General features: G+C 33.9%; 1 long non-coding RNA gene across 1 annotated transcript in view; it reads left to right on the top strand.

Annotated features, from left to right (window-relative positions):
• Nucleotides 1–13,939, top strand: part of LOC116422979 — a 104,756-nt gene continuing 90,817 nt past the window's right edge. Inside the window, exons 1-2 of the long non-coding RNA XR_004233468.1 lie at nt 1–93; nt 13,107–13,368. This is a non-coding gene — a long non-coding RNA (uncharacterized LOC116422979). The remainder of the gene's footprint in view (nt 94–13,106; nt 13,369–13,939) is intronic.

Here is a 13,939-nt window from a genome sequence, read left to right as displayed (position 1 = left end):
GCTTGATACTGGGAAATCCTTTGCAGGATGAACCAAGTCTTCTGGTTGAAGCACATGGCCAGGCACATCACTGGCAATAATATTGTTCCGGAGGTTGGTGAAGATTTTTTGTCCTAAACTCCTCAGAACTATTGAATCTGTTCTTTGTTGATTTGTGAAAGTGTCTTTATCCCAGAAACTTCTAGGAACATGTCCCACATAAAAACATAAAACTAAGGCAGAGGAAAGAGCCAAGTAATATTTCCTTATAAAACATTTTTGGTTGTTTTTGTGGGCCTTTTGGATGCACCATATGTCCCTCCTGAATCTGCAGCTTTCAAAATGTTCAGGACCAAGGTATAAATAAATACAGTCAATTTACTTCAGAAACAAGGCTTTCTATTTGTAGTAAAACATTTAGCATAAACCCCAAATGCCAGACACCAGCCTCACTTACCAAATATCAGCTAAAAACTCAAGGACCCTTCAGGAAGGACCAGATTGCTTATCAAATAGGAGGAGATGGTATCTTGGCAACCGACTAAAGGCCTTGGCTGTCTGCTGCCCACTATCTCCTGCCTGAGTACTATCTGGTGCCCAGTCTTCATCAGCTACTCCCCTCTGAATGTTTCTTGCTGCCCATATCATTTGACCCACTACCTACTCCCTACTCTTCGCTCCAGGTCCCTCATGCCCTCCGTCATCTGCAGATTGCTCACCCCTTGTTGGCATTTTGCTGTTGAGTTTTGAGCTTTCATTCCTTTGTCACTTCAAAGAGGATAATTTCATGGAAAAAAAACTGCCTCTGTGATTTAAGTAGATATTCCCTTTACTTGTTATTCCTACTTCTTTGACAGCCTTTAGACATCTTATAACTACAGAGAAGAAAGCAGTGAGCTAGACAAGCTGACAGAGATGAAAGATTTGACCTATGGCCTGAGCTCTGGCTCCCAAGTTTGAAAGGGACTTTGAAGAAGAGAAAACTTTGGCATCCCAAGTTCCTCTAGACCACAGAGGAGGGGGAGAATAATGAAAGGATGTCATATTTCTCTGGGCATTCTCATAGTCAGCACAAGACTAATGGAGCCATTCATTATCTTTAATTATATTCATAATCTTGTGGTGATTAGAAAGAACTCATAAATTAAGATACATTTAAATCAGATAAATTTGAAAGCTCTGGTTATCCTTGGAATACATTAAGCTGTCAGTGAGTTTGGAGAAAGCAGCTAAGAATTATCACTGAAGGCAAGTGACCACTTTCCCTTGATTCAATTCTTTCAACACATGAGAGTTTCTCCAGTGACATGGATGCTGTGTGAGGAATGGGGGATACAAAAGGAGAATAAAATCCAGACTCATATCTCCTGACAACCACAGAGTGGTTTGCCCATTTCTAAGACCAAGAGACAGAAACAGCAACTATAATGGGGATTAGGAGTATGCACAGACCCTGTTAAGTTGTTCAGCTGAACGTCCTTCCTCTGTGGAGGATACTAGGGAATACTTCTGGTAGAACCATGCTAATGTTGAGGAGGTTGATTGAAGAGACCAGGAAGCATTAATGATTATTCTTTTCAGTTCTTGGCAGCTCTCCATAAGGTTGGGAAATGTTTTTGTTCCTGCCTGTGTAGATTTTTGCACCTTCTGTTTGAATCAGCTCCAACCCTCTCTTTGCTTCTTCTCCATAGTACTTGATGAGAGAACATGTAGGAAAGTAAAGGGTTTTAGTAATTTTCTCCATCTGATTCAAGAGAACCTTTAAGAAATAGACATTGAATTTATAATACAAGTCATTTCTCAATAGGAAAAAAATAGATGTTGATTCTTAGCATTTTTGTTTATCCTTTTCCATTCTAAGTGCAGGTAGTAAAAGCCACAGACATCAGAATAATGATATGGGAACCAGAAGTAAAGCATAGTTTTTATGGAATCAATGCCTGGAAGTGCAAGAAATGGTCCTGAGGAGAAATCTTCCAGACCCACATAAGAAAAAGTTAAAATAAAAGCTCACCAAGCATCAATGATACCTTTGGAAATAAACTTGGTGGAACCAATTCTATATAGGGACTGAGTTAAGTTTTGACTTTATTGTCTCGGAAATCAAGGAATAAGCATCCTTTAGGATTGTGGAAGATTATACTCTGGAGATTGTATGGGAAAGGCTAAAATGTTTTCCTTGTTTTATTTTGGAATTAAAGGTTCCTTATAAAAACTGCCAGACATTAATGAAACTGGAGTGTTAGTAACTGTCATTAAGACTAAAACATGCCCAGTGAGAGCTCCTGCCAATCAATAGAGAAAAGAGACCTTCAAACTTATCAGGGAACTCTGAAGAAATATGTAGTTGCATATTTCTGACCTGAGTCAGGTGCCTTCCTATTACACTAGGTGACCAAGAGACAAGGATTTGGGCAAAGTTATTGACTACATTTTAGGATTTTAAATTCCAGTTGTGGCTCTAAATGCCTTGTGAACTTTGGACAACACTGGTCTTTTCTTGGCCTCAGTTTCCTTTTCTTGCAAAATGCAGAGTTTAGAATAGGTTGCCCTGAAAGGCCCTTTTGATTCTGGACAGAATTTTCCATTTCATATGACAATTATGTTTTTTTCTTCATAATTTTGCAATCCATTACTTTGGGAAAACTTCCCCTTTTGTCTTTACTCTTTAGGATCTCTGGCCTCTCTTAGGATTTGTCCCAAAAGCCACTTTCTACTTGAAGCCTTTGCCAAATATCTCCCAACTGATAATGCTTTACTTTCTGAGAAAATAAATATCCTTGAGGTTCCTTCCATGTTTGTCCCCTTCCCTTTGCTCTACTGTCAATGCTATCAGTGCAGACTTTGTTTTCTTGGAGGCTTTGCATCCCACTCAATGTCTGACATATAGTTGATACTTGATGAATGATGTATTCATTGAATTGTTTGTGCTGCCCAGTGTATACTGGGATTTTGGAGATCAGTCCTTTCTGTTCTCTTGTATCAAAGATGGAGCTGTCTCAGATTTGAAGAACTTAATTAAACTCTTACAGCTCACAAGGAGGCACAGTAGGTCTTAGAATCAGATCTCGAGACTTCCAACTGAGGGCTTTTCCCAGTCCACTGGGTTCCCTCCATTGAGAGTTGACAGTAAGAAAAGAAAGTGTTGGGTAACCACTTGCTGGCATACTCAGGCATAAGGGAGGACTGGAGGGAAAGAGATAATTCAGAACTCAAGATTAAAAACGCATAAAAATAATAAATGAAAAGAAAATAAAGGCTAAAAGACTAACTGGTACAGCTAAACTCTCTTCTTGTTAGAGAGGGCAAATTAAGAAAAAGGGTTCTGGTCCCCAATACTCTTCCATTTCTGGATGTCCTCAGAGCCTCAATGTATGAGCCATCTCATTCTCCAGGAGGAAGTCAAAGTTTGATGAAACTTGAAAAGGTTTACTTAGGGGAGGGGAAACTTTTAACTAAGAATCAAGCCTGAATTTCCAAAAGATAAATTGTAAAGATTAGATGAAAAAAAAGGGAACAGGACAGAGATTTGTGGGATACTTATGAGTTAGAAGGTAATGGACCAGAAAAGGAAACTAAGAAGAAGAGTTCAGACTGGCAGGAGGAGAACTAATAGAAAACATTGGCATGAAAACCTAGAAAGCAGAAAAATATTGTCAAGGAGAAGATAGCAGTGGCAATTGCCTCTTCCGTGGTCGGGGTTAGAACTGGCTAATAGTAGATGGTTAACAAATATGAATTGATTAATAAATTGATCACAAAGTAGATGTGATTCATTCCTTAAAAAAGCAATCACCCTTTTTAAAATCCCATATACTAGAATCTAGTGAAAAAGAACCACAGATTTTGTAAAAAGTTAGCATTTTTCTCAATCGAATTCTCTGAACAAATATTATGGAAACTCAGATTCCTACTTTGTAGATGATTATATTCACATATAAGAGACCACCTGAACATAAACAGAAGTTCTTTGTGGCAAATATTCTATTTGGATTCTTAGCAAATATTCTTCAGTAGATGTTAATTTTTTATCAAATCTTTTTTTTTAATTTTTAAAACATGTTCATGGATAATTTTTCAACATTGATCCTTGCAAAACCTTGTGTTCCAATTTCTCCCCTCCTTCCATCCATCTCTTCCCCTAGATGGCAAGTATTCTAATATATGTTAAATCCTATATAAACATATATATTTATGCAATTATCTTGCTTCACAAGAAAAATCAAATCAAAAAGGGACAAAATGAGTAAGAAAATGAAAAGCAAGTAAAAAAAACAACAAAAGCCACAAAAATTATATGTTGTGACCCACACTTAGTTCCCACATCCTCTCTGATCTGAATTATTTCATTGTTGAAAAGAGCCACATCCATCAGAATTAATCATCATATAATCTTGTTGCTGTATACAATGATAGTAGATATCAATTTTAGAAATGAATTGGGTACATGAAAGATCTCTTTTGTTAAAGGATGGCTTGACCTTTCTGAGAGGTAAACAGAACCCTGAATTCTTGGACTGAGGGAGGCTACTATGCCTAAAGTATCAGAAGGGCAATTTTACTCCCATATCTTGGTTTATATTATCAATTATCAACCAATAATGGGAAAGATGGGGTGATGGCAATTAGAAAGACTTTCCCCTTCCTCTCCCAGAAGTCTATGAAAATAGCCAAAGCACTGAAAACATTCAATCTCTTATTTGACTGTGTTAGCTGTGACTTCTTTTGAAACGGTCACAGGAATAACTAGAAAGATCCCAAGGATTTAAACAACAAAATGAAGTCCATTAAGGGTGCATAATCACCACTACTTCACAGTCTCTCTCACACTAGAACAGAAATTGGATTGTTGACTGTCATTACAGGAAGGTCTTAGGAGCATTACATTTTAAGCAAAGTAGCATCACATTTGGAATTAGATGACCAGACTTTGAAACTCAACTGAGATGCCTGTGTGATAATGATTGAGCAAAGACCTCTATGGAACTCAGTTTCCTAACTTATAAAGTGAGGAACTTCTACTAGATGATCTTTTAGGTTTTTTCTAGCTTTAAACCTGACTTTATGGCTCTAAGACATTAAGAACTCTCTGACTGAAGGAATGTCACTTTACTTGTCTGAGACTCAGTTTACACACAATAGGATTTGTGCTATGTCCCTGGATTGCTCTGTAACTCTGAGAGCACTATGGAGATCTGAATAATTATTATTCCATACAGTATCCTACCATGGGCTTTTATGACTCCACTACTCTCTTTCTGAGCTATCTCCATTATGATACAGCAAACTTATCAGATCCATTTTCTATGATCATCTCACTCCGGAAGTTCATTTTACTATGTTGACCCCTTTCTCTTTGAACCTCCTTTTTAAAGAAAGTGTTCAGCCATGTCTTCATTTTTCTCTAGACTCTTGTTTCTTTTATTTCTGTGTCTTTGTAGACATAATCCTGGAATTACAAAAAGTATCTAAAAGACTAAATGTTCTATAATGAAGCACTATGCTACTTATCAGGCATTCAAAAGGAAGCAGAGTTGGTCCTAATTTCCAGAAGTTTGTATTCTTATGGAGTCAGTCAACATATCGTCAAGAGATAGACAAATTTGTGGTTTGAAAATGTCTGGGAAATGATGAGGTGATGTGGATTTCCTGAATTCACTGAACTAAATGAAAGATTGTGTAGTTCTTAGCTTTCTTAGACTTGCAAATGGCTTAAGATGATGAGGCACTTTCCTTCTCTTCTGAAATATAGGGTTTGGGAAACTGATAAGTAGAATCTTATGATGAAATTCAAATTCTGGAGGAAGACTAAGACAAAAACATGAGAAAGAGAGGAAAAAGAATTAGAAGTGAGACTCTCTCTCTCCCTCTATCTCTGTGTGTGTGTGTGTGTGTGTGAACTCAGTATTTGTTCTCAGATATTCAAGCAGTACTGAATCTGTCACTAAAACCTTTACTGACTTCATCTTGAAATGAGATCAGCAAGGCAGGCATCAGGAGAGTGCTTGCCAGCTCATAGATATGACTGCAAAGCACTGAAGATATTGCATGTCAGCAAGGGTGATAGCTGGGAGCTTGGCAAGAAAGAATATTTGTCTGCTTTAGTAGAGGTTATCTCTGTGTTTTCATCATTGGGGGAAAAAAAAGGTATAATTGGTTTCTTGAAAGTTAAATAAGATAACTATGTTCTTTTTTTCTAATTAGTTTATTTTGAATTCAGTCATTTATTTGTCTTGAAGAGAATGCTTAGCCTGCCTAATTCACTGGATTCTGGAAGCCATATGAGTCCCATTATCTTGAAAATAACAGAAACCTCCCACAAAACTTAAGAGAAAGGTTCAAAGGTATAGTGGATTTTATGTCCCATATGGACCCCACTATGTTGCTTTTAGGAAAAGGCTTTACAAGCTCGGGTTTAATGTACTCAAATACATGAATACTGCCAGCATCATTTGAATCAATACCAAGATCATCATTTCATGTATGTCGAACTGATTTTTTTTTTGTTTACAAATTAAAACAAAATAAGGATGAATTCTTGATTTGTCAGGTGTGAGTAAATTCAGAATTGGGTTTAAATGAGACAGACTTGCACAAAGTTGTCACCCTCACTCTCTCTTCTAGTCATTGGTTACATATAAGATAATGACATAGCTAGTGAATTTTTTTTTCTCAAAATAATCAGTAATCTGAGATTGGGAAAGTTAAGCATTCTGGGAAAGATAACAGAATACATAGAATAAATGAGATCTTGGACTTGGAAGTAAGATAAAAACTTAGCCAAGGAGAGAATTATCTGACTGGGAAAGTCTCTTTTTAATGCTTTCTAAGGTTACAGCTGAATTCCAAGGAGGCTCTTCAGCATTTACATAGACATGCAAGCTCTGAGGTCTCCTGGATAATTAGCAATCATGTGTCCTTCTGGCTCTGCAGCAAACTGCTTCAAAGGGTTGTCCTTCAGGATACTTCTTTAAGCTTGGGACAGAAGGGGAATTGTGCTTTTTTTTTATTTTAATAAAATTTTCATACTTATTTCCTAATGCACTCAAAAAATGCACTGTATTCATTCTAAAAATTGACAGGTACACACTGTTTTCCTTTCTTTGCTCATAAAAAAATGATTATTTTGCTACTCAAGAACCTTCAGATTAGGTTTTTTGATTGCTCTGAGGAATAAGATTAATGAGAAAATCATTTAATTAAAAGAATAAAAGACTTTGGAAGGTTATTTTTATGTTTAGAAGGGTGGAGCCAATGAATGCTTTTAACAATGGTGTTTCTTCTCTGCAACATTGACTGATAAATTTCTCCTCATTTTTGCCAATTATTATAGATTGAGTAGAAATATAAATATTTAGGTTTTAGATTCATATGCATACATATATTCATATTCTGATGCATATAACCATATGTATAAACATTTATATGCAATATATAAACATGTATGCATAGAGACCTGAATACATTATGTGACTTTATATACATAGTTCTAAATTGTATATTTTCCTACATTATTTAGTTGTAAGTTGAAAAATTTAGAGTGGTGAGATCACCTAATTTTATTTAGGAAAAAAAATTATTTCAATGTTAATAAACAATTTACAAAACAATTACTACAAATGAAAACAAATTTCAAAGAAAGAGAAAAATGCTAATTAAAATAGCTCTGAGGCTTCAATTCATGCTCCGCAGTTTGGAAAAGAGAAACATCTAATTGAACATTATGTGCCCAAAGAAACATAAAATGTCTTTATGTTGAAATATTAAATTCAATTTAACCAGCATTTACTAAGTGCCTACTATATGCCATGGGCAGTGCTAACCACTGGGGATACCAAAAGTACAGTACCTGATCACAAAGAGTTTATAATCTAATGGGGGTAGACAATATAAAAACTGATATATGAAAAATAAGCTAATAAAATAAATAAAATTTTTAAGAGAGGGAAAGGTCTGTGATTAAAAGAGACTGGGAAAGGATTTCTATAGAAAGTCTAATTTTAGTTTGGCTATATTAGGGAGGTCAGTATTTGGAGAAGAATAGGGAAAGCATTCCAGGAATATGTGACAGCCAGGGAAAATTCCTGAAGCTAAGACAGAAAATATTGTTAATGAAACAACCTAGAGACCTAGTCATTGGATTGCAGAGTGAGTGTTCAAGGCAATATGGAATAATATTGTTGTCAATGTGTGTCCTTGTTTCACTCCTAATGTTACTTAGAAGGCTTCTAAATCATCTCCATTACAAATAATGCTTGCTGGTGGTTTTAGATAAATGATTTGTATTAATTTATGAAAAATAATGTATACAAAAGTTTCAAGTGTTTTAATATAAATGAATGTTTTGCATAACTTCACTTGTGGTTTCTTAATTGGGGGTGGTGATAAGAACAAGAATCTGGAACTCAAAAATTTTAAAAACAAATTTTAAGAAATGTTTTAAATATAACTGTGAAAATATTAAATAATTAAATGAAATGCTTTTATTGAGTTTTTCCAATCTCAGCTTTAATTTTTATGTTTTCCATTTAATTTGAGATTTTACATTTGTTCTTTTTCTAGTGTTTTTAACTGCATATCTAATTCATTAGTCTGCACTTTCTCTATTTTATTAATGTAAGCATTTATAAATATAAATTTCCCTGTAATCACTGATTTTGCTGTATCCCATCAGTTTTTATATTTTCTCAGTATTGTCACTCTGATGAAATTATTATTTTTCCTATGATTCCCTATGATTTCCTTTGATTCGTTAATCCTAACAATAGCAGTAAGAGAAAAAAGGAAATTGAAGGAATCAGTATAGGGAATGAGATGATAAAATTATCTTTCTTACTATGAATTCTTTAAAAATTCCCAAAAGCCAATTTAAAAGGTAGTTAAAATAATTAATTTTTAAGCAAAGTAGCATAATAAAAAGTAAATTCACACAAATCACCATTCATATATATTTAAATGAAACCTAGAAGAAGATATAGTAAAAACAAAACAAAACAAAACAAACAACAACAACAACAAAAACCTCCATTTAAATTAACTCAAGATAGTATAAACTACTGGGGAATGCACCTCCAAGCAAACTTAGGACTTATATAAACAAAACATTTATTAAAAAAAAAAAACTTTTTATACAAATATTATAAAATCTAATAATTAGAAAAATATGACAGGAAGAGTTAACATACAAATAATGATTTTGTCCAATATAATTTATATATTCAATATCATTCCAATTAAATTACCAAAAATATTTTACTGAATTAGAAAAAAAATGACAAAATTAATTTGCAACTAAAGTCAAGAATCACAATGGAAATAATGGGTAAGAAATTGTCAAACAAGGAGATTTATCAGTACCAGATTTTAAGTTGTATTATGATAAAACAATTATCAACTACCTGATACTGACTAAAAAATAGAAAGGTTAATCAATGGAATAGAGTAGATATAAAGTTTACAGCAGCAAATAATCATGATAACCTTGAATTTGACAAAACAAAGACTTAGGATTTGGGGATAAGAATTCATTATGCAGTAAATATTATTGGGAAAACAGGAAAATAGAATGGCAGAAACTTGGCATGGACCAATGTCTCACACCATTTAGCAAAATAAGATGAAAATGTCTATATGACATAGACATAAAAAGAGAATTTACAAGAAAATTTGAGAAACATGGAACACAACTTTTCAGACATGAATAGGTACACAGTTTTTGAATAAACAAGAAATAGAAGACAGGTATAAAATGAACAATTTCAATTATAATAAACAAAATATTTTGTATAAATAAAATTAATGTAGTTAAAAGCAAAAGGAAACAGGAAAATTTGGGGAAATTATAGCTAGCTTATCCAATAGAGGTCTCATATTTAAAATATATAAAAAATTTTATCAAATATATAAGAATACAAATCATTTCTTAATTGATAAATTATCAAAGGATATGAACAGGCAGCTTTCCAATGAAGAAATCAAAATGATTTATAGTCATATAAAATTGTTCTAAGTCTTTATTGATTTGAAAAATGCAAATTAAAATATTTTTTGAGATATAAATTTATACTTTCTAGATTGGCTAAAATGATAAAAGGAGAAAGTAACAAATCCTGGAGAGGATTTAAATAATGGAATACTCATTTATTGTTGGTAGTATTTTGAAATCATTTAACCAATCTGGAATTATGACCAAAGAGTTATTAAATACCATATATCCTTTGACTCAACAATACCACAATTAGGCTAATTCCAAAAGATAATTAGGGGGAAAGTGTAGTGTTTTTCTTCTTTAAAATAATAATAGTTCTCTCTGTGGGCAAGTTTCTTGGGGAGGTTTTAAGAGGCAGCCTTAGTGTTCCAAAAGTTTAAGATATTATTTAATAAAGAAAACATATACTAAATTTGGAATCTATGGAAGTCTTGTGTGTGTGTGTGTGTGTGTGTGTGTGTATGTGTGTGTGAGCACACATGGGTGTGTTAGGACAACTCTGAAAACCAAAATAAAGATTTTGGGAAGAAGTCTTTGATGAATTCATATATCCTTAATACTTATTTTATTGAAATATTTTGTTTGTACATTACCCAGATTTGCAATTTAATCATCTTTCATTCTCTGAAGAGACATTTTTATGACAAACAATAAGAAAGGATGGGATATGTTAAATCAAACTACTTATATATGGGGAAATGAGCTGACATTTCAGGAATGAACTAGGAGACATTGGTTTCCATGTCTCTTGTTTGGGGCTATGTTACTCATGTTCTTTTTGCCTCTTTGCAAACAAACACACACACACACACACACACACACACACACATGCACATCTTTCCCATTTATATTTTTCTTGATTTTTGTATTTAAAAGTGAAATTGTCCATTCAGTTCTGATCTTTTCATCAGGAATGTTTGAACATCCTCTATTTCATTAAATATCCATTTTACCCTAAAATTTTGTTCAGTTTTGGTGGGTAGATAACTCTTGATCATAATCCTAGTTCCTTTACCTTCTGGAATATCATATTTCAATTCATCAAATTCTTTAACATAGAAATTTAATTTTGTTTGATATTTACTTGGTGCCACAAAATTTCAATTATTTCTTTTTAGCCGTTTGAGATATATGTATATATATATATAATATAATATATATATATTTCATTATTCTGGGAGTTCTGTTATTTGGCTATAATATTCCTGCAAGATTTCATTTTGGGATATCTTTCCAGAAGTGATCAAGAGTTTTTTTCAATTCTTATTTTAACTTCTGGATTAAAGATATCAGGGTAGTTTTCCTTGATAACTTCTTAAAAGATTGTCTGGGCTTTTTTGTTGATCATGGGTTTCAAGTAACACAATAATTCTTGAATTATCTATCATGTATCTATTTTTCAGATCAATTTTTTCCCTATGAAATACTTTATATTTTATTCTCTTGATTTTGTTTATTTTTTCCTTGATGTCTCATAAAGTCTAATTGGCTCTCACTTGTCCAATTCTAATATTTGAAGGATTATGTTCTTTAGTGAACTTTCGAATCTCTTTTTTCCATTTTTCCATTTAGCCATTTGGCCAAATTTGCTTTTAAATGAGTTCTCTTCAGTAAAGTTGTGGATAATTTTTGTATTTGACCTATTCTATTTTAAGGTGTTATTTTCTTTAGTATTTTTGTGCCTCCTTTAATCAATATATTGACTATTTGTTTTTATAAGACTGATTCAACTTTATAATTTTTAAATATTTATTTATTTTGGCAGAGGCAATTTGAGTTAAGTGACTTGCCCATGGTCACACCAAGAAGTGTTAAGTGTCTGAGGCCAGATTTGAAAACAGGTTATCCTGATTCTAGAGTTGGGGAGTCGGGAGGCACGCGCCATCTAGTTGTCCATGTTGGTTCTTTTTTTATGATTCTCTTGCATCATTTTCATTATTCTTTCCATTTTTTTCTTTTCTCTCTGATTTTAAAATCCATTTTGAGCTTTGTCATGGTCTTAGATTATTTTTTTTCCCTTTGAGACTTTGGATGTAGCAATTTTGACTTTGTTGTCTCCTGTGTTTGTGCTTAGATTTTTCCTGTCACCATAGTAACTTTCTATTGTAAGGTTCTCTTTTCTGCTCTTTGTTCATTTTTCTAATCTATTTCTTTATTTTTCACTTATTCTAATTTGCTTCCAGATTGGAAGCGGCACTATCCTAAGCTTCAGGAATTTTGTGCAGTTGTTTTTAGAGAAAATTCTGGGAATCTGTATGATTTTTGGTTTTTCCAACAGGTATGATCTAAGAAGAGATGTGTTTAGTACTCTTCCAGACTGTTCTCTGGTCTCTAAGATACTTCAAGCTCTCCTTTTCTCCATGGAATTATGATTCCAGCTCTCTTTCAGCTGTGAGCTCTGATGTGCTACTTTTCTTCCTTTCTCTTGGATTGCCACATCAATCCAAGTAAGGGTAAAGAACAGCTCTTCCTCTTGTACTAGCAAAGGGATCCCTACTATCTCCTTCTGACTAGCTGGCTGACCCTTTTACCCTCTGTGGGCTGAGAATCTGTAAATCATGATTACTGTCCTGAATCATTCACACATACACCCCCAGGCCAGCTGTTGGTTTCCTGTGGTACACTGGTCTGTGTTCCACTCTCATCTTTTGCAACAGACCTTTGCTTCCAATTTTCTAGAATGTCTTAAGCCAGAAAACTATTTTGCCCTATTCTCTTGTGAGTTCTGCTTGTCTAGAATTTGTTCTGAGTAAAAATTTAAAGTTTTTTGTGAGGATTTGGGGGAAGCTCCTATGAGTCTCTGCTTTTTCTCTATCATTTTTTCTGTCGTAATTTTTCTTATGTCTATTAACAGTTTGTATTGCATTTCTCTACTGACTACAGCCTTTTGATTTTGTATTTCTGTTTACTTTGTTCAACATCAGACCTTTATCAGAGATATTTAATAATAATTTTATTTTTTTCTGGTACTATGTTTATTTTTAATTCTAGTTATGTTGATTTTGTTTGTGCTCAAATTTCTTAATTTCATGCACTGAAATTAAGCATATATAATGAAATTAGCTTTTTTCAATCTTGTTTTATTTTATTTTGTTAGTCATACTCCCATCTTACGTTAAAATCTCTTCCTTTCCAACAGCTCTGAAAGGTGCCTGAGCTGGATTAAGAGATCAAAATTCTGAGTTGGGAAGACCAGGATTCAATTCCCATCCCTGACATACGCATACTATGTGATTCAGGGCAAGAGATATAAATTCTCAGTTCCCTAGACATCGTTTGAATCCTCTAACTAGAGAGCAGAGCATGAAAACCTTGCTATGGTAGAAGCAGATGGCTCGCCAAAGATCTTTGTACTGATGAAATCTCATTTCTAGTTTTTACAAAAGAATCTGAATTCACAGGTAAGGACTTTTTATTCTCTTAAATTTGCAAAAATCAGCATGGCTTAGTGCTTAATGAACTGGCTTTTGAGGACAGAAACCCTGATTTTCCAATTCTAGCTCTGAACTTGGATAAGTCCCTTTGTCTGTTTAGACCTTAATTTCTTCATTTGCATATTTGAAACATTGAAGCAAAATATCCCAAAATTCCTTTCTGCTGCTAAATATTATGATTTGCATATGTAGACAGTCAGCGTCTACAGGTTTGGGTGGGATGGGTGGTCTCTGGAGTGTTTAGGAGGACTGAAACCTTTCATTATCTCTGTTTTGTTTTGTTTTCTCTCTGTGGGAACACAATTGCTGATGCCACAGATTAATCCTCTGTCTAGACTCTTTGCCAAATTGAAAATTTGAGGAGCTCTCATTCTCCTGGTCCCTACTGTGGCTCAGAGGAACCTGCTTGACCTTGAAGTAGGTCTCAGTCTGATGTGCTAAACTTGAAGAATTTATGAGAGCAGAAATAAATGGATGGAATTGTCATGTGTGGAACATGAAAATCTGACCCAGCTTTCCTCCATTCCAATTCCCAGAT

This window comes from Sarcophilus harrisii, chromosome 3, assembly GCF_902635505.1.
Source record: "Sarcophilus harrisii chromosome 3, mSarHar1.11, whole genome shotgun sequence".
NCBI lineage: Eukaryota > Metazoa > Chordata > Mammalia > Dasyuromorphia > Dasyuridae > Sarcophilus > Sarcophilus harrisii.
Note: the sequence above shows the minus strand (reverse complement) of the source record. Positions and strands in the feature narration are given on the sequence as shown.